The sequence below is a fragment of the Epinephelus moara genome, chromosome 16 (assembly GCF_006386435.1).
Source record: "Epinephelus moara isolate mb chromosome 16, YSFRI_EMoa_1.0, whole genome shotgun sequence".
In the NCBI taxonomy this organism is placed as follows: Eukaryota; Metazoa; Chordata; class Actinopteri; order Perciformes; family Serranidae; genus Epinephelus; species Epinephelus moara.
This window is the reverse complement of record NC_065521.1, coordinates 25,186,459-25,212,666: the sequence shown is the minus strand read 5'-3', so window position 1 is coordinate 25,212,666 and position 26,208 is coordinate 25,186,459. Positions and strand designations below refer to the sequence as shown.

General features: G+C 44.3%; 1 protein-coding gene across 3 annotated transcripts in view; it reads right to left on the bottom strand.

The window, feature by feature from the left end:
- Window positions 1-26,208, bottom strand: part of znf385a (zinc finger protein 385A) — a 78,697-nt gene that overhangs the window by 43,120 nt on the left and 9,369 nt on the right. The window lies entirely within an intron of this gene.

Genomic DNA, 26,208 nt, shown 5'->3' with positions numbered 1-26,208 from the left:
GTTTGCGTCTGTGTACATACTTATGCATCAGAGGGCGGGTGTTACACTTTCCCCTCTAATTGTAGGTCTTTCAGATTTTACCCAACCTACCAATTTGAAGAACAGCAATTTTACTAATTTCATTGTGCTGTAAGGTACAAGTAAAGTACAGACTGCAGAGTGTGTGGTATTATGCTCGGTGGTTGGGATTTCAAAACGGCAACAACAAGAAGGTCAGACAAAGTGAAAACAGTTTCTAATGAGTGATCAAAGCCTCCAACAGCTCAAGTCTCACATGCATAGTTTACATTTTTAGGTGAAAGGACAGTGTGAGTTCATCGTCCCCCTCCCATCCTTACACACACACAATCTGTTGCCCTTTGCAATCTGATCAGAGAACTCACTTCCAGACAGGTCCATTTCAAGAGCCGCTTCTCTTCCAAAAATTATTGCATGTAACGAACTACACCAGACACGCACCAGCTCTTCAAAAATAAAACACACTCATATACACGCGACACACAGATAAGGCCGAGTAAACCTTCAGTCTCTCCCAAAGGGGAATATTGTGCATAATGACAGAGTGGATGGAGTGGTAATGACACCCTAGTGAGATAATATGACAGTGGCATGCCCCAAAAAGCCCCCCAAAAGATCCTACCTTGATCTCTCCTAAGTAGCTAAATCAAGGCTGGGAGGGTTTAATTGCCAGTCTGTCTCTTTGGTAGACACAGAGGAGCTGACTGGGGATTCCAAGAGAGACTAGAGAGAAGAAAGATGGGAGCTAAGGCAGGAGGTATGATGCAAAAATAATGGGATGGAATGAGGGTGAAGACAGCCTGCCTCTGATACCCCTGCCTACCTTGCCTGTCAACCCCACAATACACAGTGTCCAGACTACACACCAGGGCCAATGCACGTGCTTGAGCCACAGAAGCAGATGCACGCCCCTTTAATCCTGCAGATAAATCTCCTGCTGGCTCCTCGTCCGGCAGCAACTGAACTTTTGGAGGCTGTTGGCTTTTGTTACTTGTGGGGTGAGGGATTGTGCGCTGGTACAACACACAAACACAGGGACATGCACATACATGCACATGGATCTAGTGGGCTGATCTCCCTTGAGTAGGTTGTGACCTTCCTGATTCATACTGTAGATATGTTGCAGCGATCAGCACTGCAAAGCCAAATCCTTTGACTCAGTAATTTTCCCTTTCTTTTTTACACAGTATCTGTATTATCTACTCATCCAAGGGCAGTAAAGGTGGGCCGGTAAAATGACACAGCTCTATTCCTTCCCTCATGACTGATATCCTGTTTGACTCTGGTTCCACCTTAAATCAATGGCAGCTCTGATAATGATGATACTTTGGGAGAGTAGCCGTATGTTGGGCTTCTTGTTGCAACTTGCACCAACCCATTCAGGACAGGATTAATAGACTTAATGAAAATATGTCTGAATTGGCCTCAGTCTCATTACATTCCAATGTGATATTTATCTCCATAGCACCTCGCGTGATGAAACCGTACCATATAATTAAGTTTGAACTATAGCGCAGGCACAAAATGATTTTGCAGTGCAAGACTCAGCTAGCGTGCAGCCTGTGTATGTGTATGTGTGTGCGTGTGAGTGTGTGTGTGGTGACGGAGAGTGTTTGTGCTGTTTTGAGGTCAGTAATGACAGACAAATAGCTGTCAGGGCTAATGGGAGGGGACAGCCAGGGATGATGGGAACACAGAGAGAACAGCACAGCGCAGCTCAACACAGTCCGACTGTGGAGACAAGGCATACAGCGCTGCTACAGTGCTCACACAGAGAGGGTCACAATGAGAGCACAAAACAAACACACAAATATGCGCAAACACACACCCCTGTGTGGTTACCCTTGTCAGGGCACTGGCTTACATCCATTCCCTAACTTCAACCCGAAGCACTAACCCTGACCCACATGGTTACATAGCTAACCTTATTTTATGAAACCTTGAATCTAATGTAAACCTACTCCCCAAAGAATGTATGACTTTCTTAGAAATAGTCATAGCCTGTAGGCATGAAAAGAAGCTCTGACAAGTTTGTAGCTTTCTCTTCACAGAGAACGGCAGCTGTAGGAGGCAGGAAAGTGGATTTTGCTGTGGTGTGAGAAGTTTCTATGGACATCTGATACATTTTGCTGTGACTCACTGTTGGAATACATTGTAGCTTCTGTGCATTTAAGCTGACAATATAAGCTGCAAAGGAGCAAGTGACAGGTGAGAAGTATTTGATATGCATAAGATTTTCAGTGGAGTTTTCCTTTATGTCTCTTCTATATTTCCACACATATGACAGCCTAGGTAACTGGAGGGTACACACAAACACAGGAACACACACTGTAATAGTTTTTTGTGGGAAAACTTGTTAAAAATAAGCGAGTAGATAGATAGTAGATATGCCTTTGTGTTGTTGTTTTTTTGTCACATTCAATGTTATGGATAGGCTGGTTATTAACAGGTTAGTAAACAGTAGAAAGGAGCATGGACTTACATATTCATTCTCTCTTTCCAAATTGGTGCCAACTAAGGCCCCAGTCACTGGTTGCAGGTTGCAAAATGTGAGGCGCACCACACTGCCTTTTTTTCTTTTTAAATTGAATGCCACGACTAGAAAAACGCTTGCTGCACCTTTTTATCGTTGCCAGGCAACCACCACATCATGTCCTTACACTAACCCTTCCTGTGTAATCAATCTACCTTTTTTTTTCTTTCACAGTAATTAGTATTATTAATTAGTAGCTAGTTCCTAAAATGTTCAAGCAGAGGGTTCTTGTTGTAGCTCTGGCTAAAGGGTGAGAGGCTGTCAGCAAATAGTTTGTTGGGCACAGGGAAATAGAGATCTGCGTGGGTACAAGACACTAAAAAAGAAGGGTGGATCACAGGGAGTACCACCAGTTGGTCCAGGAGCTTCACCTCGATGATGGACGTTTCCAGGCACATTTGAGGACAGCTCGGGGGCAGTTTGACAACCTGCTATCCAACATCAGGCCGTATAGCTCTGGGTATCCAGCAACTCCTACCACAAGTTTCTCTTCCATTGTTTACCAACTGTTAACTTGTTGTTGTGCAATCATCCAATTGGACAATGGGGAAAAAAAAAGCAGAGATGACATGCGGCACTTTTCCGCTCTGAGTTGAAGTTTTTTCAACTTGAGGAGTTCAGAGCGCTCTGGCAAAAATGTTAGGCGCTTAGAGTGCAGAAACACGAGGCGTGTCGCAATGCAAATAAACACAAGCAAAAAGCTTCATTCACATTAAATACAATTACAAAAGGTCACCTGCAACTGCTAAAACACTTTCTGTGTGATGATCAGGGCCTAAATTTTGAACGATGTTGCTTGGACAGAGATGGACGGTATTTTGTGGCGGCCCGTCACTGCATCGCAGCATCACAGTAGCTGAAATTAGCACATCTACTCAGGTGTCGTATTTCCATGACTGCCGATTGAAGCTAATCAGAGCTGGAGCCAAAGAATTCCCTCACTACTGTAGAGTCATTTGTCCCAGGAGTGAATGCCAATTGTAACCTTCCCCATTAAATATAAAAGCCAGATATTAGTGGGTGTTAGTGGGTTTTTGTCCAGTGGGAAAAGGGCTTTACACATTATGTGGGTGAATTGTGTTACATGTACATGGATTTAGGTCTACTTTAACTGTCCAGCAACCGGTTTCATTAAAGGGATACTTTTCTGATTTTCAGCTAGCTTTGTATTCTAACATTGTGGGTGGTATGTGAAAATGAACTGTGGTTAACTTCTCTCCACCTTACAAGCAACCAGATCTCCCTGCTCATCTCTCAGCTCAAATCCGCTGGATGATACATTTTTGCTGGCTCTAGGGCTGTTGCTCAAAATACAGATTGTACTTTGAGAGAGAGAGCGACCCGCCTCTCTCTTTCTCTCTAAAACTCAGATCAAACTCTGATCAGTCAGTGAAACTAGGCAGTGCTGATCAAATATAAACAAAGATTTGGTTGCTATATTGCCAATTCTCACCCAAAATGTCTTCAGAAACATATTCTACTGAATCGCTTGGCTGTAATATGAGGATTTGTGAACAGGGAGTGGGTACCATTCTGTTTCTTGTACTGTAAAAGCGGAGGCTGAAAATACTGAGATCAAACAGTCAAACTAATTTTAATTTTTTTTTTTTTAATTTTATATACTTTATTAATCCCCGAGGGGAAATTCAATTTTACACTCTGTTGTCAATTACACACAGGTCCGAACACACACATGCACAAACTGGACCTATACATGCACTAAATGGAGAGATGTCAGAGTGGGCTGCCCATGACAGGCGCTCCGAGCAGTTGGGGGGTTCGGTGCCTTGCTCAGGGGCACCTCGGCAGTGCCCAGGAGGTGAACTGGCACCTCTCCAGCTACCAGTCCACGCTCCACATTTTTGGTCCGGACGGGGACTTGAATAGGCTACTCTCCGGTTCCCAACCCAAGTCCCTATGGACTGAGCTACTGCCGCCCCAAAGCAGTGCCGATCAAATACAAACCAAGATTAAGTCACTGTGTTGCCTATTTCTTATCTTAAATGTTTTCAGAAACATATTTTAAATTACTTATAATGGGAAATCATTTGCAGCTGGCCGCCATATTGTTCCTGTGCCAAAATGGTGAAGCTCACATTTCGTCACCCACCAGCAGGAGTATTCATTGGTCCTGTTGGGTGCAGACCATTCTGGTAGTTGTTGGTTTTCTAACTATTTAGCGAATGCCACAGCCCTTTTCTCTGGTTTTTTTTTCAGGTCATGTAGCACCAGTTCCAGTATTTGCATCTTTCTACTGCATAGACAAGCCAGTTTTTTTTAAAAAGAACTTATTTCCAGCAGTGAAAAACTTCTTTAACCACACCTTTGTAGGGAATAAACTGACAGACTCTATCATCCAGCAGCTACTGTAAAAAGAGAAACGGCCTTCCCTCCATCTCTGTCCTCTTTTAAATTCCCTGCTGTCTGCTCTCTTTCTTTCTCAGGTTTCTATCTTTTTATGTATTTTCCTTTTGTAATGAATGCTCCTCCCTTGGCCGAGGGCCAGTCAGGTGTGTAAGATGATCACAGAGTTGTCCAGTGGAGATGTGTCTGAATGTCTCTGGCTGTAGGCGATGTCTGACTCAGTGATGGATGGACTGTTCGAAGGAGGAGGAACCAAAGCATTGCTTTGTTGTGTCTGTTGAAAGACAGTGATCCACTGCAGTGGAGGGAGATTAGACTTATGGCATTGGTAGAAAGAGGAGGGAAAACGCTGGCTGTATATCAGGACACTGCAATGGGGAACAGAGGGATAAAGAGATGGGAGGGAGAAAACCAGAAAAAAAAGAGGGAGAGAGGGGAAGAAAGAGGACAAGGTGACATTCTTCGCCTGAGAAGGCAGCACACCAGAACATGTTCTGCCTCTATCCACCTGTCCTCTGTTGTCCGTTGTTTTCCTCCCTGCAGCCTGTTCAGATCCACTCCCTCTTGTTCCCTGCCACCCAGCCCCCACCTAAGCCCACATTTCTCCCTCATCTCCTCCCCTTCTTCCCATGTTCGAGGCGCTCGTCACACACCCAGGTAGAACAATAGCCAGCGACTTTATTCCCATGCACCTCCCAGAAAGCTGTGCCCTCAGGTATGGAATTCTATCACTCAGCCACAAACAGGTGGATCAACCCAAATACACTTTGAGGGATCGCAACAAAGGCACCAGATTCTCTCTGAGATAAACCCCCTCCACTCCGCCTAGCCAAGGGAAGGGAGAAGAAGGAGGAATGACGGGTTGGTTGGAAGGGGGATGTGGGGTTTAAAAAAAATATATACCTGTAGTCTTTGAAGAAAACCCCCCATAATGTACCCCTGACCAGTGTTTGCCAGTCCATTTCATTGACTTCTGTTCCCCAAGGAGGGTAGAGGGCAATCCTCTATCAGGCTAATAGAGTGGGGGAGGAGACTTTTTGTGGTTGACGGCCACTGCTTTCATTTCAGCCCTGCAGTGTATTGTCTATGAATATGGAGTAGCCCAACAAACGAGCATGTCCTCTAACACGGCGCTCTCTGTTCATCCCTGGGCAATCCAACCACAGCCCAATCTCTTTAAGTGCTAGGGGGTCTCTTCGGTAATGTCACTTGTCATTGGCGTGACCACAAATGACACTTTTGTTTAAATCAGCATCCATCACCTCCCCTTGCAAAAGAATTGCTGGCAGCTGGGGAGGTGTGCACGCTCAGAGACTTAGGGCATGCCACAGAGAATTTTTAAAGGTTAAAACTACATCTGAAATTTAAAGCGCTGGGTTGAAATTGTGCGCCAACATATCATAATTGAGACTTTTTAAGTGAAACACACGCAGAAAGGTCCCCCCATGGATGCTAATTCCCCTGGTATAGCTCATTATATGAAAGAAGGAAACCTCCTTGAACCAGACCTGAGCTCATTTGTCAAGGTAGAGAGCAGTGTTTTCCCTCTGTTGTCTCATACATAGAAGCTAAGTCAAGAGCAAGCTTTATGCTTTTTCATACCTCCTCCCACACCTTCAAGTTCAGCTGAGGCGTATTCAGCATATTTTTCCATGATAGCAGGTGATGCATTATTCAGTGAGCTCTGGTTGATCTCTGCTGTAATAAATCCGCGGTCTATAGACACGTGGACATAAACCCGCACACACTTACACACAGAAACTTGCATTCTCCAGTGTTGATGCACGATGAATAAAAAGGAAGTGAGCATCTATGAATCACACCCCCGTGGAGAGATCTTAAACAAAGCGTACCATGGATGAAAGGAGCGCTGGGCTTTTGAAAAGCTATCCAAAGCAGCATGGTAATGAGAGTAATGAGGATATCAGACGAACGTGGTGCAATATGCTTGTTTAATGTGACAGCTGAATTACATCAGAGGTTCACCCCTGTGAAGCAAAAACACTGCTGAAGCAAATATTCTGTCCCATGGCCAAACCTTTCCCCGGCTCGCATTGACATTTCAGGACACCGTACTGTAGACACGGTCATAGAAGTGTTCACACGCATAACAAAGCCTACAACAAAGGTGCAGGGACACCTGGCGATGGGCAACAGTGGTCCATAGCAGGTGGATCATAGGATCAAAGAGGCTTAAAGGGCAACTCAGCCTGTGAATACAGTTATACATAGGTGTAAATTTCGGGGGACAAAACCAGCCATTGGGGGGCATTTTCTGTGTACTCCTGATGCTGGTCCAAAGCCTGGATAAATGGTGGGGGTTGCGTCAGGAAGGGTATCCAACGTAAAACTTGTGCCAAAACAATAATGCGCAAAACAAACATGTCTGCCATACCGGATCGGTCAAGGCCTGGGTTAACAATGACTGCCTGAGGAAATTGGACGACTGTTGGTCAAAGACCATCAGGAGGCAGATGATCTGCTGCGGTGACCCCTGAGGGGAGCAGCCGAAAGACAAGAAAAAGAAATTTCGGGGGGCACGTGGGAATACACATCCCCTTTAATAGAAGTACATTTGCATTTGTCCCTTCCAAAATGTTGTGCATAAAAATTCACCAGAATGCAGGAAATTAATAGCCTGGTGTGTCCAGACCCAATTCGCAAAACACGAATGGGTCTGGACACAGAGTGCATATTTCCTCTATTCCCGAGGGGCGGTATCAACGGCTGTCACTCAAAGTGCCCCTTCACACAATTGGAAAGACGGAAAACCAATCAGAGTAAACGAAACGTGTGACGTAGGCTAGCACAACGCCACTGCAAACAGACCAGCAAGCTGCAGCGGAGATGAGCTGTGATGATGTCTGGGAAAAAGTGTTGCCGTCTTTGTGGATTTCCTCCTCACTGTGGACTCGGAGTTGCATGACTGTGATTCCCAGCTTGGTCGCTTCCCTGACCTGCTCCTCCATGAGAGCAACTAGTGGAGAAACAACAATAGCCACTGGGTTTTCTCTGAGTCCCATCTTTTTCCCGATCAAGGGAGCCAGTTGGTAAATTAAACTTTTACCAAACCCTGTAGGAAGGATGGCAAACACGTCCTTTTATTTCAATAAAAGCTTTCAGTGCAGCCATTTGCTCTGCTTTTAAAGAAAATGTACATTCCAGTTCATTCAACACATTTACCATCGCAGTTTCAAAATCAGTAGCCATGTTGGTTGTTTACAAAATACATTCACTCCGCTCCTTGTCCCTCCAATACTGATGACGTGATTTCAAATAACCCGCCCCAAAGTAATAAATGGATGTGATTGGCCCGGTAAGCTTTAATCAATGCCAGAATTCACCTTAATGATTGCATGGCCAGACTGATCTGCGGAGCGAAATCGAATATGAGCTCGCAAGATCAGGATGGTTTCACCAGGCTAGGAAATTAAGTGTTTGATATTCAGAATTTTCTGGCGGAGGACCCCTAGACCCCCCGTTTCATATGTGTGCAAAAGCAAAGGCCACGCTCTTGCAAATGTTAAACATCTTCTGTGGCTCTGGAGGGAGACTCGAGATCTCATTTCGGGTTTGGATTTGGGTTTACTTAGAGACTGGAGCATGCAGACATAGACGAGGCCGCAAGGGTCCAATAAAAGGATGATTAAGTTGCGTTATGGGAAAAATATGTTTTTGGACCCATACTAAGAGCTTAAATTCAGGATGCCTCTACTACATAAATTTTGACCATTCTTTTTCAATCTGTCTCTTGTGAGTCCACCAAAGCAATAATTTGTGATTTTGGAAAATACATGCATCCGCTTTCTGGTGGAGCGTTAGATGAGAAAGTTGATACCACTAGAAGCCGAGGCTCCAGTCAGAAGTGGGTTAGCTTAGCTGAGCACAAGACTGGAAATGGGGGACACAGCTAGCCTGGCTCTGTTAAATGCTAACAGAATCCTTCTATTTCCTTATTTGCTCGTGGAAAGCTCTGTAATTAACATGTTAGGCTACAGTTTATCTGGTTTGTTTAATCAGTAATAAAAGGTGGTGGTGGTGGGGGGGGGGTTAGGTTGCTAGGCAACCAGCAAAAACTCTGGGAAATTAGTGGTCACAGGTTTTGTATTGATTAAATATAATGTGTTAATTAGTGAGCATTAGAGGTGCAGGCAGGCAGATTTTGTCATTGCTGGACAGAGCGTTTATAGTCTTTGTGCTAAGCTAAGCTAACCGGCTGCTGGCTGTAGCCTTATACTAACCAGGAAGTCGTGACAGTGGCATCAGTTTTCTCATTTTGCTCTCTGCTGGAAAGCAAATAAATGTATTTTCCAAAATGTCTAACTATTCTTTTAACCTTGAACACCTGGTATCACTGACTTTTGAGCACTGTGATTCAGTGTTTATAGACACACAGTAAATATAGTGTTTAAGTGTGTCTCAGTGGGCGAACAAATAACAGTTCCTGCTGGTAAATCCTAAACTTTGTATGCAGGCGTGCATCAGGGTTTTGACCTTATGTAAGACCTGGAGGTGACCTTGTGCTCTAATTGCTGAAGTGAAAGAATACAAATGCGTGTGTGTGTGTGTGTGTGTGTGTGTGTGTGTGTGTGTGTGTGTGGATGAGGGTTGGGGGACAGAGGCCTTATTGGACGGTGAGAACAGAGGGAGGAAGATTGAAAAAGGTGGACAGGACAGAGTGCTGACTTGACATAATCTCTTTTTGTTTGTCAAATGATTCAGGGGGTTTGCACCCTCACGCACCCTGCCTGTTCTCCTCCTCCCCCTCCTCCTCACAACCATCCACCCCCCACACCACTAGCGCCACTATTGGAGAAGGGAAGACGAGTAAAAAAGAGGGACGATAGACCTGAAATGTTTAGAGAGCACGGAGGAAGAGAGGAAGAGTTCAATGCCGCGGCTTAGGTGCTGCTTGCCTTTGCAGCCTGGGCCTCATTGTTATTATGATTTATTTTTTAATGAGCAGCGCTGCCCTCCCCTCTGCCATACAAAGGCCTGATTGAATCTGGCGTTCCATTAGCATGTTAAAGAGGCCCAGCTTCATCTGTGAGCTGCTGACTGACAGTGGATATCATCTCTGTAATTGCTTGGTATACTGGAGCCAGAGCCAGAGAGGGAGAGACTGTAGGAGAAGGGGGGAGTTGAGGAAAGATAGGGAGGGAGGGATTAGGATTTAAAAAGAGGGGAAGCAGGAATCGAGCTACATCTCTGTATATCTCAATTTGGAACGGTTGGGACCCCATGCAGGGAGCTGGGAATAGTCTGTTTGAATGAGGTTTTTTTTTTAAAGCTACACTTACAGCTCATGACACTTATCAAAGCAGAAACAGTGGTGGTGTTTCATAACAGAAGCCCTACATGTACAGAAGCTGTTACACAAGGAAATTATGTCGCACAGATTTTATGTTTATTAATGTTCCAGCCTGAGCAAAGCACACACGAGAAGATGCACTGCTGTACTGTAAGGACATGACACTGTACCTGCCACCTTAATGTGACAGTGTGTGTTTGTACTTCTTGTCAGCTCTGCACCACATCTCACCCCACGTCCTCTGCTCCCCCCCCCCACCTCTGTACACAGAATGTTTTTGCCTTTCCTCTTACTCCCTCCTCTCTTTTCGTACTCACTCTGTTCTCTCCAACTCTTTCACATCTACTTCCTCATCCTCTGCATCACTGAGCACCTCCTCCTCCTCTCCCTCCATTGCCCTTGCTCTTCTCTTCCTCTCTTCCCTTTCTCTCTCTTCCTCTCCTTCTTTGTACCCCCCCTCTCTGCAGTAAATGGTAATTGAACAAACAGTGTGGTGGAGAGCTGCAGAAAAGATGGTTATCCTAACTCCACATGCCATGCATCCAAAATTAGCCCCCCTCCCTCTCCTCCCCTCTCCCCATCGCTCTGTTCTCCTCTACTCTGCTGTGACAGTGTGACATGTATGCAGTCCCACAGCATTGTCAGCCTTGTGTATTAATATTGGAGGACAGCCCAACGGTACCATGCTGAGTGAAGTGTGCATGTGTGTGTGTGTGTGCGTGTGTGTGTGTGTGTGTGTGTGTGTGTGTGTGTGTGTGTGTGTGTGTGTGTGTGTGTGTGTGAAAGTGGGATGTGCAGCGCCAGCACATTTCAAATCCTGAGGACACCAGGTGACAATGAAGGATGTCAAGCACATAGAAGTACTCATATTCCAAATCTGCACAACATTGCAAAAGGGGAGTTCATGTTGGGCGCTGCGTGAACTGTCCGGATATAGCTGCTGTGTGAAGTTATTTAAATAAAGTGTAGCGTCGCACAGCAGAATGAAATATGCGGGAGTGATGGGGCTGCCACATTAGAAACGACAATGCACAAAGCTCATTATGTCGCAAAGTCTGTTTCAAATAGACTGGATAGAATTACTAATGACACAGTTAATGTGCTAGGTTAATGCTTTCAGGTCTTACTGTCACACAAAGCAGCTTAATCCGTCAACCGCAGGCTGCTATCACAGATTTATTTTAATCAGAATGTGGTTTATGTAAACAAAAACAGCTTAGCTGTTCTAACCATCAATAATCTTGCAGATATATATATATTTTTTGACAAGTTCTGGTATGACAACGTAGAACAATGTAATTTGGGGTTCTCTGACACACAAGGGTGTAGGTTTCATTTCAACACTGAGAGGGGGGACACTCGTGAAATGGGTTTGGGGGCCTCTCCCAGGAAATCTTGAGCATCAAACACTTTATTTCCTGCATTCAGGTGAATTTTTATGCACCACTTTGTGCCTTTTCTGCATCAGTTTAAGGTGGAAATGTTTAATCTCGTCAAAATAAAAGTCTTTTGATACTTTAATGTTTTTTATTGTGGGGGGTGTGGGGGTGGGACAAATACGCTTGGGGACGTGTCCCTTGTGTCAACCCTGAAAGCCAACACACATAAAGCTCTGACAAACTAAAAATGAACATGTCCTTCTTTCTTCTTAAGAGTTAAAAATGTTTGCTTTCAGTGCCAGAGCGCCATCGGACATGCCTCATAAAAGTAAATATGGATTTCTAAGTTTAATTTAGTTTAAAGAAATGCAGACGCCAATTGCTCGGTGAGTTTCACATGCAGTAAACCCAGGAAACCTTCTAGTGCTCTTGAACATAAAGAGAACATTCACCAACAACATCATTCAAGAACACTTAATCAAAGCAAGGAGAAAAGGTATATTGAAAACCATTATTGAATCAGATATGCTCGTGATTTAAAATGACAACCATTTGACCCCATCATGGCAGAGATAATAAAAAACCTGCTGATATATAGACAATTCAGGACCACTATGGAAATAGGTTTTGACTTTCAATGTTGTTATCCTGTGTTATGCTTGAGTTTTAAGCATAACACATTTATTTAATATGCTGTTTGCATATGCTGGACTGCATGCTCATGTTTCATGTCGGCTTGTGTCTTATTTATTTGTCTGTTTTTTGTTGATATTACAAATAGGCTTTATGATATTTATTTTATGACAGGATCAAAACAAACTAAAGCAAACACCAGAAGTAAACCTTTAGTTACACTTTGGATGCAAAAACTGGAGGAATATCAAGTCAGTATCTGTCAAACCCAAGAGGTACACATTAGAGTCCAGACATGACAATGACCTTGCTCTTCACAATGACGTGTCTTCACATCAGGTGTGAAAGCCAGGTAGCAACACATTATTACATGCGGGCACACTGCCATTTCACATAAGTCAAACCAGGTCCATTTAATTCAAGCAAACATCTTTAGGAAAATCTCCACCTCACCATCCTACGGCTCTCCTTTGTATAAAAAAAATCACAGTTGCATCCATTATAATCATCATCTATTATGATAAAAAAATTTTTTTTACAAAGCACTAACTGAAGGGGTCTTGACTCGCTGCCAAAAGAGCCTAACACCTGAACACTGTGTACCAGAGGCACACTCAAACGCACGCTCATGAACACATGCACACACACAATATAGTCCCCTCTACCCTGCAGGCACCCCCTCCTCCACTAATACACCATGAAATCTCTAACACTCACAACACATTTACATGACATTAACGCTGAAGTGCTACAAAATTGGTGCCTGAATAGCAACTGCAGAGGTGCATTGTTTGTGTGTGTGTTTGTGTGTGTGTGTGTGTGTGTGTGTGTGTGTGTGCGCGCGTGTGTGTGTTTGATAGCAAGCAAAGCACAACAGGAGCTTCAGCACCCATTTACATTGTGCTGATTGTCAAAAACATCATTTTACCAATGGCCTGTAAAATGGAGAATATTGTTAATATGTGTGTGTGTGTGTGTGTGTGTGTGTGTGTGTGTGTCATAATTTGTGTGATTGAATTCTACAGATTTGAGATGAGACTACAGTCGAGTCCCCTTCTCTGACTGTAATGATCTCCTGTGGTCTCCCGTGTGTTGCTCTGGGATTAGCATGGTAATCATGGAGCATGTTGACACACACTGTTAGTCAGATTGATGTGTTTGTTTGAGCCGTGCAGAGCTACACAGCTTTACACACCGACTGACTGCATTAGCTACTTGCTTCTAATCTGAGACTTAATGGCTTTCCCCAACGATGTTGTTCCCATGCACAATGTTTTATTCAAATGCTTGCTGGGTCCGTTTGTAAAGTGTTGAGATCTATCACTGTTACTTTCCCTTACACAAACGCTCTGTCCAAATCAATGTAGCCACGTCTGAAGAGGTAGTTTATCACCAGCAATTATTCTCCAAGTAATACCCTCTCTCGTCTGTCTCGGACCAGGCAAATGGGACAAGTCAGAGTTTCACATTCGATGAATATTGATGCAGACCCTGAGGCCAATGATGGCATACTGTATGTACATGTGTATGTTTGTGAATGTGGCCACAGAGGAGGACGAAGAGGATCGGCTGGTAGACTGGATTGTATCTGCAACAATACAAACCAGGCATTCTCACTCCCAACTCATCAAATAGGTGTCAACTTAGCGTCACACACATAGACGCTTGATCAGTAGCTCTTGGCGCCTGATATTGATGCACTGATGCACCATTTAGTGTCTGTAGGGACACGCACCAGGCTGTGTCATTATTAGAGGCTCCGAGCAACTGATGTAATGAGCAAGAAAGTCTGCGTAGGGTGGGAGGGAGGGGTGGTGAATGGGTCAAACTAACACAGGACTTTCAACCTTAAAACTGCTGTTTGTGTCACGTGTTGAACTGAAAGTCAATGTTGAGTTATTTTTACTGCTAATGTTGTATTTCTTGTAATGTCTGTGATGTGTATGAGGTGACATACTTCACGTTACATTATGAAAGTAAGTATTTTAACCCAAACCATGACCTTTTCCCAAGGGTCTGAACGCACAAAGCCTACAGTCAACCATTGGTCAATGTCAGGCCATAGGTGAGTGTCTGTCGCCCTAGTTTTTTGTGGTGTGTCCCGCGCTGTTCACACTGGTTGGTCATTGTCTGCTTTTTTGGGGGCCCAATTTAGCATGCTGAATCAGCATTGGAGACAACAGAGCCCGTCGGTAAATGAAATGACTCTGATTTGCAGTTCAGCTTAGTGCACGAGGAGAGAAACAAAGGTGATGAAAGCAAACAAATGACTGAAGTTAAGAAAGCTTGAGATCAAAACAAACTTGCTATATTAGATTTGATTTTTGTTTTAGCCTTTGAGGTCTTTAGTAGAAATGGTTCATAACTGTTTGTGTTACTGTTTGCTAGTGCACAGTAAATATCATTTGTTTTTTCATCAAATGATAGTGTTGTGTTGTTAATGTGCAAACTGGCTGACTGACATCATGAATCCATGCTATCAGTCTTCTGCTTTCCCTTTTTTAATGACTACCACTGCCTGCTGGACAGTCGTTCCCTCTCACGCAGGTGCAGAACGTCCGTGCTTATTGGCCATTGACTGTTGTCTTTGATGTGTGTTCATGTGCAAATTTTTGTCGAGACAGAGGCTATTTGAGGCCACTGGTTCTTTGATGTCATTTTGGTGTCTGGGCTTTAAACCTGACTAAGTACTTTTGTTGCCTAAACCTAATAACAAGGTAAGCAAGGTTGGTTTACAGCTATTTTGAAAAGAGCCTGTACTCATATGAGTCCTCATTTTCTGTGAAAACATAAGTTTATTTTTGAAAAGACAGTATGCATGACGCACCATCCTTGAACACCCAAAATTGTATAACACATTTTCACTCCAAACTTGTCAAATACTAAGTGGCCCACACATCAAACTATGACCCTCTAGGTACCCCTCTTGTGTCAAAGAGCCACAGGAAACACGCAGAGTCTTCATTTCACTCCCTGTTTTTTGTTGCTATGATTTTGAAAATGTGTACTGTGCTTAAATGTCATGCAGATATATGAGATTTGAGCACATCTGTATACAGCCATGGCATCAGAGTTAAACTTGATGTTCTCATTCTGGGTATGTGTGGCATGCGTAGCCAAATAACTAAAGGCACCGCGGCAGCAACTCTAAGCTCATCCACTTAGTGGCAATGATGTAGTACGTATATGCAGTTTACATGCTTGTACATGTCACTGTGCATGTGTACATCAGGCCACTGACACTGTGGTGGAAAGCCTCGGTGATGCAGACAGTGTACGTTTTTGTGCTAGCTGCTGCTTCGCTGCTGCTAAAAGGACAGACAGATGTGACGCTACAGTGACGATGACAACAAACCATTATGTAGCCTTTCCTGTTTCTGCCCTGCGTGCTGCACACATCCCACGCCCACCCCCTTTACTCTCATCTCTCTCCTTCTCTCTCCGTCTTGCTATCAGAGTCTCAGACTGCGGCAGCACAGGGCAGTGAGACGGAAAATACAGTGATTGTTTCGGACGAAAATAGAGGGGGCTCAGCGAGAGGGAGACACAAAAAGAGAGCAGGAGAAGGCGAGAGGGAGTCAAAGGATGACATAGAGAATGGATGGAAGGTGGAAAGAGAGACAGAGCATTAGAGCAAACCATTTCTAAGGTCACTGTGTGGCTACACAGGCTCGGGGGAGACTTGTAGAGAGTAACAGCTCCTCTGAGAACTCCCGATTTTGTGTATATTTGTGAGTCAATAGGTAAGAGAATGGAAAGGAGGGAAAGAGAGAGGGAGAGAGAGGGAGAGAGAGAGAGCTGGGCTGTACCATAAAGAGTCTCACCTTGTTCTGCACCATGCACACACAGCACCCCAGCTGTCATCCAGCTTCGCTCTCTTTCTCCATCAGGGCCGGTGGGGACATGCATCATTCATGAGCAGGGACTTATTTGGCTGCGTCATCTCCTCACATAACTGTCAATAACTTTTTCTGGCTCTGGCTTCACCTTTACTCAGACAGCAGGGTGCACTGGATGCACAGCAAATGTTTCAGTGATAAATAGCTTTTTTTTTTGTTTGTTTTTTCAAGACACGGTGCAAGCTGCAGGACGCTGCTTTAACACTGAATCTTTGGTGACAGATTTCTAGCTCAAGTTTGAGCTAAACTCCAACAGAAGTTGTGGCACTAACAAAATGATTAATATAGAAAACTTTTCAAAGTATTAAATACAAGTAAAATCTGCACTTGTCAAAATGTCAGTTTATTTAAAAACGGAATCCACTATAGTTATAAAGGCATTAAATTGATGCAGATGTGTCCTTTTCTCTTTGAAATTAAAACACAGCCTTTTGGAAAATAACACTCTAATATTCATCATAACTATTGCATGAAAGAGAGAGCAACCACATGTAGAGAGGGTAATATGAAAGGGTAATTATCTAAGAACTGGCGTGTCCTGCCCCTAGCACCCTTTTTGCCCCGCCTGTCCTCTTCCCTGAGTGCTTGTGTCGCAGCCTGCTGTGAGGCTGCCTGCTGTGAAGGTCACCCTCCCTGCAGCTATGGATTACACAGGCGCGCACAGTCAGGCAGAATACGATATTGCCCTTGAGGGGAGGTCTGAGGCCCGGGCTGGCAGAGACGAGTCCACTGGAACTTCTGGACCCCACCGGGACCAGCCAGCATGATAACCTAGCTACTTGTAGTCAAGTGTTGAAAGGTAGGAAGGAGCAAAGCTGGCACGGCAACAGGATATATAAAGATGTAAAAGTCATCTATTTATCATGGTGCCGAAAAATAGACATCAGTGTGCTACAGCTTTGTGTCTGTGGCTTCTGTGTACTGTACGCTCACCACCAAATGTGTGAAAAGAAAGAAACCCTCAGGTATCAGAACAGCATTGATGGGCCAACAGCAGCCCTAGATGAGTCACAACGCTCCCAGCAGGCACAAGAGGGAACCTTATCCCATATTCTTCATCAGGTGATATCAAAGAGCCTTCAAAAGAGCATTCTTCACTCAGTTTTTCTAGCCTGAATTCAGAGTGAGGGGGTGGCACCTTTTATCCCGCAAAATGGTGCAATGAGGGTCAGTTTTCCTTTGAGTGGGACAGGAGCCATTTAACAACGGCTCTCTCTGGAGTCATGCCACTGTTTAGAGGTCGGAAGAGACAAAACAATATACGCACGCACATACACACAGATACACTTGGCAGATCCCGTTGTCCTTTGCTGGCTCGGCTCTCCCCGCTGTGACCTTAATTTGTTCTGTCTTGAGTATGAGTGCCCACCGGGCAGCTGATGCACCTCAAGGGAACAAACTGACAGGATGTGTGAGCATTATGTACATGTGGGTTTGAGCATATGTGGGAGAAAGACAGAGATAGAATGAGATAGAGAGAGGATGGTAAAGACTGAGACAAAGGGAAATTGTATGCATAGGTGTGCATGTGTTGTGAGTGTGTGGTTCTCAGGTGAGCATACGGCTATGTTCACAGGTTTAAGCAGAGGAGACAGGAATGGGAGAAGCTGAGGCTGAAAGCACTGGACGCAGGGCCACCAATAAAAGCCAAAGAACACAAGCTGTCTCCCTGCCGGCTAATCCTCTAATGAAGATTTGTGGCAGTGGCTGGCCAGTGATTATTGGCCCAGCACAGAGACAAAAACCATCTTCGGTGCTACTGTAAATACAATCTCTCACATTTACGCAAGCCATCATGGGCACAAATGAGAAAATTTAGGACGGAGGCAGAAACACTGCTGTTAGAGCGTCTATGAGCTGGCTACTGCTGTGCTCTGACATGCTGCCATACCCCCAATGCTACATTAATAAGCAATCCCATTACAAGCCCGAACATTAACCGACATTATTCAGATGTGAAGAATGCAATGTGAAGTCACTTATGTTTATGCTGTTATTCCTGTCTCATCGGGCCAATTGCACCGCTCCCAACTATGCTAATTTTATGGAAATGTGTGTTTCCATTCTTCTTCTCTGCCTCCGATTTGTTACATTTCATCAGTGCTCTTTTGAACCACATTACCAGCCACTGTCTGAGTTTCAGTGTTAGCTGAGAGCTCTGTGGAAGCAGGAGTTCATCCATCCGTGTATCCCAATATACAGACTGCTACTGCATTAGGGGACACTGGCAGTGGGGGATTGAAATTTAAGTCGATGCTACAATCTCCACACTTGGATCTTCATATACCCTCAAGCATAAAAATCGCTCCACTAAATGCGCGTAAGAACTAAGCAGCAACTTTCCAGGGCTGAAAAATGGAGCTAACAAGAAAATGCCGCAAACCACAGTTCCTCAAATGGCCACTTGAGGCTGTTTCTGGAAGCGAGTCACTTCCTATAGAGCACCATGCTAAAATGCAAATTTTACAGCAGATATAAACATGATTACAGCCTGGTCTCTTTAGCTAATTTCCACACTCATGACAACTGCATGGGGGGTGAATTTGTATCTAATTAGCCCATTTAAATGTTATTAAAGTTTACAGTTATGCATAATTAAGGGCACTTTGAGTGACAGACTGTCTTCTAGGCTTTCCCACAGGCTGTAAGGCCACATTCAGCTTAATACGTTTTCATTTTAACACAGTCTTTTAAAATGAAAACGATCCCCACACACACAAAAGTGTTTTAGTACTGCCTCAGAAATAACCTCTGTCCAAATTAACATTCCTAGAAACGCATATCACATGACTGTGTAAACAGGTGTAAACAGGAAGCAAATTATCTACTCTGCGGTTGGTTGCTTAGTTACAGAACATACTACAGAGATGGTAAAAAGTAAGAAATGAGACCTCTTTGCTTGGACTGACGACAAGATGGAGCTGTTAATGAGAGTAAGCCTAAGTAAGATGGTCAAGGAGCATTATTCATCGCCAGACAAAGCCATAGCAATGGGAAAGGCATACCCACACAACAAGGATGAAATCACAAACGGTATGTAGCCCTAGCTATAACGTTTTGACTTGACAAGCCGTGACTGATGAGAGCCAAATCGGGAAGGGATTCTAAGTGTCTGCGTCATGCGTGGCTGCCCGTTCAGATTAAAACACAGACCTGGATTTTTTAAACTAAAACAGGGTCAGCAGTGTTTTCAAAGGTCTCCATTTCCTGGATTCCAAAACTCCGGAGTAATGTCGAAAGTTAGGTCTAAATGTAGCAATAGTGTGTTTTAAAATGAAGGTATATTAGTGTGGATGTGGCCCAAGTCAGATCCACCCCTCCCTCCTCACCAGCTGGCTCCAAAAATCTACAAACCAATGCGTGACGTCACGGTGGTTATGTTCAGTAGGTGACAACTGACCTTGAAGGAAATCAAGAGCCTAAAATACAACATATGACAAACACCCGGAAACAAGATACAAACACAGTAGCACAACAAACATAGTAACATACTGTAAATGGCTGACCTCAGATACCACATTACCCCTGTGTCCCTTATAGCCTTCTAATCCACACCTCTGGCACCTCACCCTCCTGATCCTCCCTTTCTCCTCCCCCCGCTCCCCCAGGCAGGGGCAGGGAGCTGTGGTGCAGGTCCTGGCAGAACCCCTTCTCACTCTTTCTCTCTCTCTTTCTCTCTCTCTCTCTCTGAGGGGCAGGGCCGCTTGTTCAGGGAAGAACTTTTGTGGAGACAGGTGTGCATACCAGACGCCTGCACTAAGCTCCGCGCCACGCGGATCCCATAACTACCTGCTAGCGAGGCTTCCCCGGCTCTTATCCAACGCTGAGCTAAACCTTTTCCAAAGAAGCCTTCTACTAGCTGTGTAGCTACTGTAGCTGTCAATGGGCAAGACGCCACAGAGGGCAGGTCTGAGCTCAACATACTGCCACCTTTTTATCACCAAGCTCTTCTGCATCCCATCAACCACTATACACACTCCAATAAAACACATTGGAACAGATTTAGTTCGCAGGGGGAAGGCGTTAGGGGTGGAGATTTAGGCTATTTTGAGCTGTTCATGTAACATTAAGGATTAAAAGCTAGCTCAAGGCTTCTTGGAAATAAAAGCTAGTCGTACTCATTCAGTCTGTGTGCCTGGCTAACCTTATAGTAGTAAGGTGAGAGGTGTTGGGATAGATGAGGTCACCAACTTAGGAGATGTCCTTATGGCAATAAGTAAAGTTCATGTAAGGCTGTAGGGTGACATTCCCAACGGTGTGTCAGACATACTGCTCACATTTCTCCTTTGCATGAGTCAGATGATATAGAGAGACTTCAGCTCAATGCATTGCTGCATCTATTCCTCCCCGTAGGCCAGCTTTAACCAAAAGATCGTCACCCCACCCCATATCCAGTCTTTCTCTTCTCGCTGTTTGCTCATTTCCTCTCTGCTTTTATCCCGTCAATGCACCCTTAAGTCTCTCTCCTCCTACACTACGCGCTCAATCCCGCTCTCCCATTCTTTGGTTGCTTCATCAACTTCCTCCTCCTCCTCCTCCCCTTCAGCTTCCTCCTCTCTAGCCATGCCCCGATGAATTGACCTTGCTGCATCTCAAGGAGAATTGATTTCTCTTTTGGTCTTTGTGTGAAACCCTATCTCAACGGCACTCAGAGGAATTTCCTCTTTTCCCCAGAGCTGGATGGAGCTAATTCTCTTTCATGAGGACACTTTTCACTCCATTTTATCTGTCTGCCTTTCTCTCCCCTCTTCTCTCTCTCTCTCTTTCGTTTCCCCCCTCCTCTTCTACCCCTCTTCTCTTCTGAGCACACAGAAATAGAGCAGGCATGATTAATGCAACATCTATCGACGCCAAACGTTAGCTTTGCTCAACCTTTTTATGCTTTGCTGCTATTTGGGAAATTGTTATTCATGCACCCTCTAACGCTGTAACTGAATTATCACATTAGTGTATCAATTAAACAATTTGACTTTGTAAATTTGGTGAGCAGGAAGGAGAAAGCAGATTCACTGAGCATGCATCTCTTATATTTTCATAAATCTGACATAAAGCATTGTGTAACATGGTGCTATGTCTAGCCATGCAGCAGCAGATGGTTGCATTTAAAAAAAATGCTACAGTGCATCTGCACTTGTATGACATGTGTAATTCTAAACCTGATTATGTCAGTATACATTGCTGGTCTTTGGTCTCTATTTGAGTTAGTATTTGATATTTTACTTTAAATGCTAATATAAAATGCTAGATGCTCTATGACACCAGACTGCCGCAACTGTCTAGCTCTCTAAAAGGCCTTTCTGTTGTAGTGAGAAGAGGAAAGGAAGGTTGAGCACACTTTGGTGCAAGACAAGCATTTAGTAATAAAGCCAAAGCCAAGTAATAAAGCCACGTCTGTAGACTTTCATCAGGGCAATTGTTTGACATAAGGTAATCCAACACCTGTGTGGGCAAAAGAGTGCACCTGTGAGTCCCATGGGAAATATAGGACGTCCTAAAGAACAATGTCACAATAAAAAAGAAAAGGCGATTGACAATCAAGATGTCAATAAGATGCATCAGAATTAAAGTGTAAGTAGTGCAAAGACATCTGAAGTGGATGACAATAAATATTCAACATGATAAAGGCAACAGTGCCTCTCTGCAAACACTAGAGAGCTGCAGTGTGAAGAATCATCTGTGCCTCTTTCCACTTTGTGATCAGAGTGACTGTTGAAGCATACAGAACATTTTCCAGGCTTCAACTCCCAGGTGTCTTGTAGCCCCAGGATTCCCAGTAAGTAGTCAGCCAGGCTGCCTTGGTGAATGCACTAATGTGACACCATAATCACGCACAGGTGCATTTTTGTGCTTCACGGAGCAACAGCAGCAGACTGCCGGTGGTGGCAGGTGCCAGCACTGGTGTGTGCCATGTAAACTGTACATTTTTATTCGAGTGTATGCGAGCGCTGCATCATGTTTACATTCAGTGTGTGTTCTGAGTAAGAAAAGACCTCATCACTCTAATTCACAAAATGAAACCATGCGTGGTCTTGCGCCGTTCTGGCCTTTACTTTTAGTGAATGGTCTCTGACAGAGGGCACTGCAGTGAGGCCAATGAAGCAGTGGGAGTCAGAGCAGAACAGACACCTCCACCTCCCTCTGCTCTGCAGTGTTACACACACTGATGGGCCACACACACACACACACAGATGCACTCGCAGACACAATGGGTTGCCTTCCCACCAGTCCAATAACAGGCCTATTCATTAAAGTCTCTTACAGACGGTATTGACAACCTGCTGACACACAGTCACTCCAGCATAAACAAATGGAGCAATAGAGGAGAGCGAAGGAGGGAGGGGAAGAAGGGAAGAGACCTGTTATAGAGGCTTTTTGACTGAGGAGTCCTCTCCGCAAACCAAGAGAGAGCAAGACTTAGAGAAAGAGGAGAGAAGAGAAGGATTGCTGCCACTACTGCCACTTTTATCGATCCACATACGTAGACCCACATCATTTCACACACACACACACACACACACATACACACACACACACACACACACATAGTAGAGTCTCCCTTCAGATGAGTGTCACATTAATTTTGCATCCTAGGTCACTCCTGAGATATGTGGCCTGTTCTAATTACGATTATGGGAATAGGTCTTCCTCAACGAGCTCCGTGCCACATAGAGGAGCTATTGAAAGGTGAACTGGGTCAAGTGCAGTGAACTATCTCATCACACAGCACTATGTCACAGCCATCCATCCCACTTGGGAGAAAAAAATATTCCCACTGAATAGAAATGGGATATTCTGCAAAACAACACGATGAAATATGAAGCTAGTGGCCCTCTTGCTAGGAAAATGTAAAAAGTGCACATTGAGTTTTAACTAAAAAGTCAATTTAGCTGCATTTGCAGATTGATTAAGTGAGATTTCACAGGTGCTAATCTCTTATAAAAGTTTAAATCTCAGTATTGCCAAAGCATTAATAAGTAGCCATGCATAAATTTGTTCAGCGTGTTTCTCTTTCTCAAGTTTCTGCTGCACAGAAGCGTTCCAGTTATATCTTGGATATGCAAAGAAGCCTAACGGAACAAACTGTGCCATGCATACCAAATATCTGGCTCATTAAGGAGTTATAATTACTGTGTCACTTTGACATAAACACAGAGAGCAAAGCAGTCATGGAGAAAATGGGGGGAAAAACTGCTGATGTGCTCAAAGACGTATTCTCCGGCGTCCTTTCTGAGCTGACCTCTGGAACCAGGTGAGTATGTGCAGGCTGTTAGAGGAAGGGGATAGATGGCTGGATGAATGGAATGAGCAATAGCTATGCAGACAGGTCAACAGAGAGACAGACTTTATGAAGACAGATGAGGCTAGAGTGGGCACACAAACACAGAGACAAAGAGACAGATAGACTGCATGGCCCTGAGCTCAGGAGGTCAGCTCTGACTCAAACAGACAAGACAGATGAGACAACATCCAAACATGAACCGATCATGACTGAGCCCCCCCAAAAAAAAAAAACTTTGAGATGAAGCTAACAAAGTGGAATGTCCCAGGCGTGCTTGTCAGACCGTCATCACGCAGCATTTTGGGTGACAGTGAGAGGACGTGATAGACATGTCTTATCTGAAAGCGGATTCCATACCAGGAGCTCCCTCAAGGCATCAGTGAGCTGAAAGCGTAGGAGGATTTTTTAGACAACATGGCGGCTGATCACAGTTACACCACAGTCAGTCAAGAGGCTCTACGTCAACGGGAGCGCGGCGATCATGTTCTCCATTAGCTTGCCATTGTTCTCTCGCTGCTTGGCTCCGTTCTCTGCTCAGATAGCGCGCACATGTTTTAATACGCAAACACACACAGCATCAGCAGCAGCCCCATACCCCTAAGTTGGTGCAGAGCCCATGTCAGGCAGAGAGCTAAGCTGGCTGCCCACAGCTCTGTATAGAGCACACTGTACAGCACAACCACACATCCATTGTCATTATCAGCATCAGGACTGTCATCGCTATCACGGCGGCCAAAGACCTCTGCCAGGGGCCCGGATTGCCTACAAAGCTAGTTATCATGGACTTGTGAATACAACGTCAAGGACAGAGCTGCAGTGGGAAATGTTGTCTGCTCAAGGTCATACAAAACAAAGGGCAGGAATAGACTTATAGCCATACAAATACAGCTGGTAATGTGGTGATGTGGTTTACACGGTCATACACACACCGTGAACATATCACACACGCACACACACACACGCTTTATCATTAATTTGCTTTTAATGATATATATTGCCATTTGTCAGAGATATGTTATCACAACCTTGCAGATTTAGATCACCGAGCTGATTCAGGAAATTTGCTGATTGGAGGTCCAGATCAGCCAGCGTCAAAATTGTAAAGGTCATTACAATGACATTACCCTTTTCAGAGGAGGAAAGCCAGAAATGTCAAATCGCTCAGCAGCCACATCATCACGCAAATGGAGCAGAATGTTAGGCACTGGAAAATCTCAATGTTCAGACAGAAATAATGGGAGATACCTATCTGAGTGACAACTTAATGAGGAGAAGTCTAGGTCAGCTTTTTTGGCAGGTGTGAAGGCGGAAGATTTTATAGACCATTAGATGTGATGAAAAACACACAGATTTGGTATATCGGAGCTACAGTACATTATCTCTGTTTAAATACCGTTCAGTCTGCAGTAAAAAATCAGCCCTAGATATAGTGAACTGATAGTGACAGCATTCCTGCAAAGGCGGAATTCACTGTGCTGCACAACATAAGTCACATTCCATCTTTTATTACTCCTACCACAACTGCAGTGCTAAACAGTTACAATACACACACTGTAATAGCTACCTTAAGCTCAAGCCATTGCTCTTATAAGCAAGCATACCTACTGTTTGTTATCATGAGACAGCTGTGGTTGAGGGCACGTCCTGGCCAAATATCATTTACGGGAGCAGCTACCACCTGCACCCTGATCAAGACGGTGCTTGTCTAACTGTTAAATGAGGCTTAAGTCAGGTAATTGTTCCCTTTTGACCAGTGGCAGAAAGTGGAAATGTAGCCAACGCAAAAATCAGACAGGCACAAAATGACCATGTTAAAGACACATTAAAAAAAAAAAACTTGAGAGAGTGAGAAAGTTAATTGTTATAGATGTGAACTTTACTGACTCGCATGGAGGCTTTAGCTCACAGGAATACATATCCTTCAATGTGCACGCTTCAAAACCCGCACACCTCAGTCTACATGACTCCCTATAATCATTAGAGATGTCTGCTTGAAAAACATGCCTGCCGGGAGAGCAGAGGAGCAGAGCTGCGCCTGAATCAGCCCAGGCATGCGTTAAAACAAAGTGGCCTCTCCGGCAGAGAACATAGCAACACACACACACACACACACACACACACACACACACACACACACACACACACACACACACACACACACTTAAAACAAAATGCACACACAATAACCTCACACAGTCTCAGACATACACAAATGAGAAGACTCTAGAACACTTTCGCTGCGTTGCATTTTAGACACGCACATACACGTTCCTCCTTTCCTATCCACACAGCAGCACTCCCAGGGACGGTCATATCGCTGGACTTACAGTGGCAAGCTCCCATCCCCTGTATGAATGTACAAGCTGAGTATGTAGAGCACTGAGACCACACAGAATCCCCTCTGTCAGACATGGCCACTATGAGACCAGAATACTAAAGAAGAAAGTGCTGGCTGACTCAGAACAGAACAACCCTGTATAATAACTAAAAGCTACACTGTGCTGCAAACTGACGACTGAATCTTTTATGTTTTTCTTTTAAAAATGCCATTTGTGTGATGACCTGTTTGCCCATCAACTGTAGCAAATCCCTTAAATAAATACATGTATTCTCAATGTTATAAATATTTTGAAATCAATCATCAGTCACCAATATGTTGATTTGAAACCATCTTTGTCACTTCACCTCTTCAGGCAGGACATGAGAATGGTGGAGCTGGGTCACGTGACCAAACAGCCCATAATGATACAGACCAGATCCAAACACTTTGACCTTCCCTGTCATCACTCACA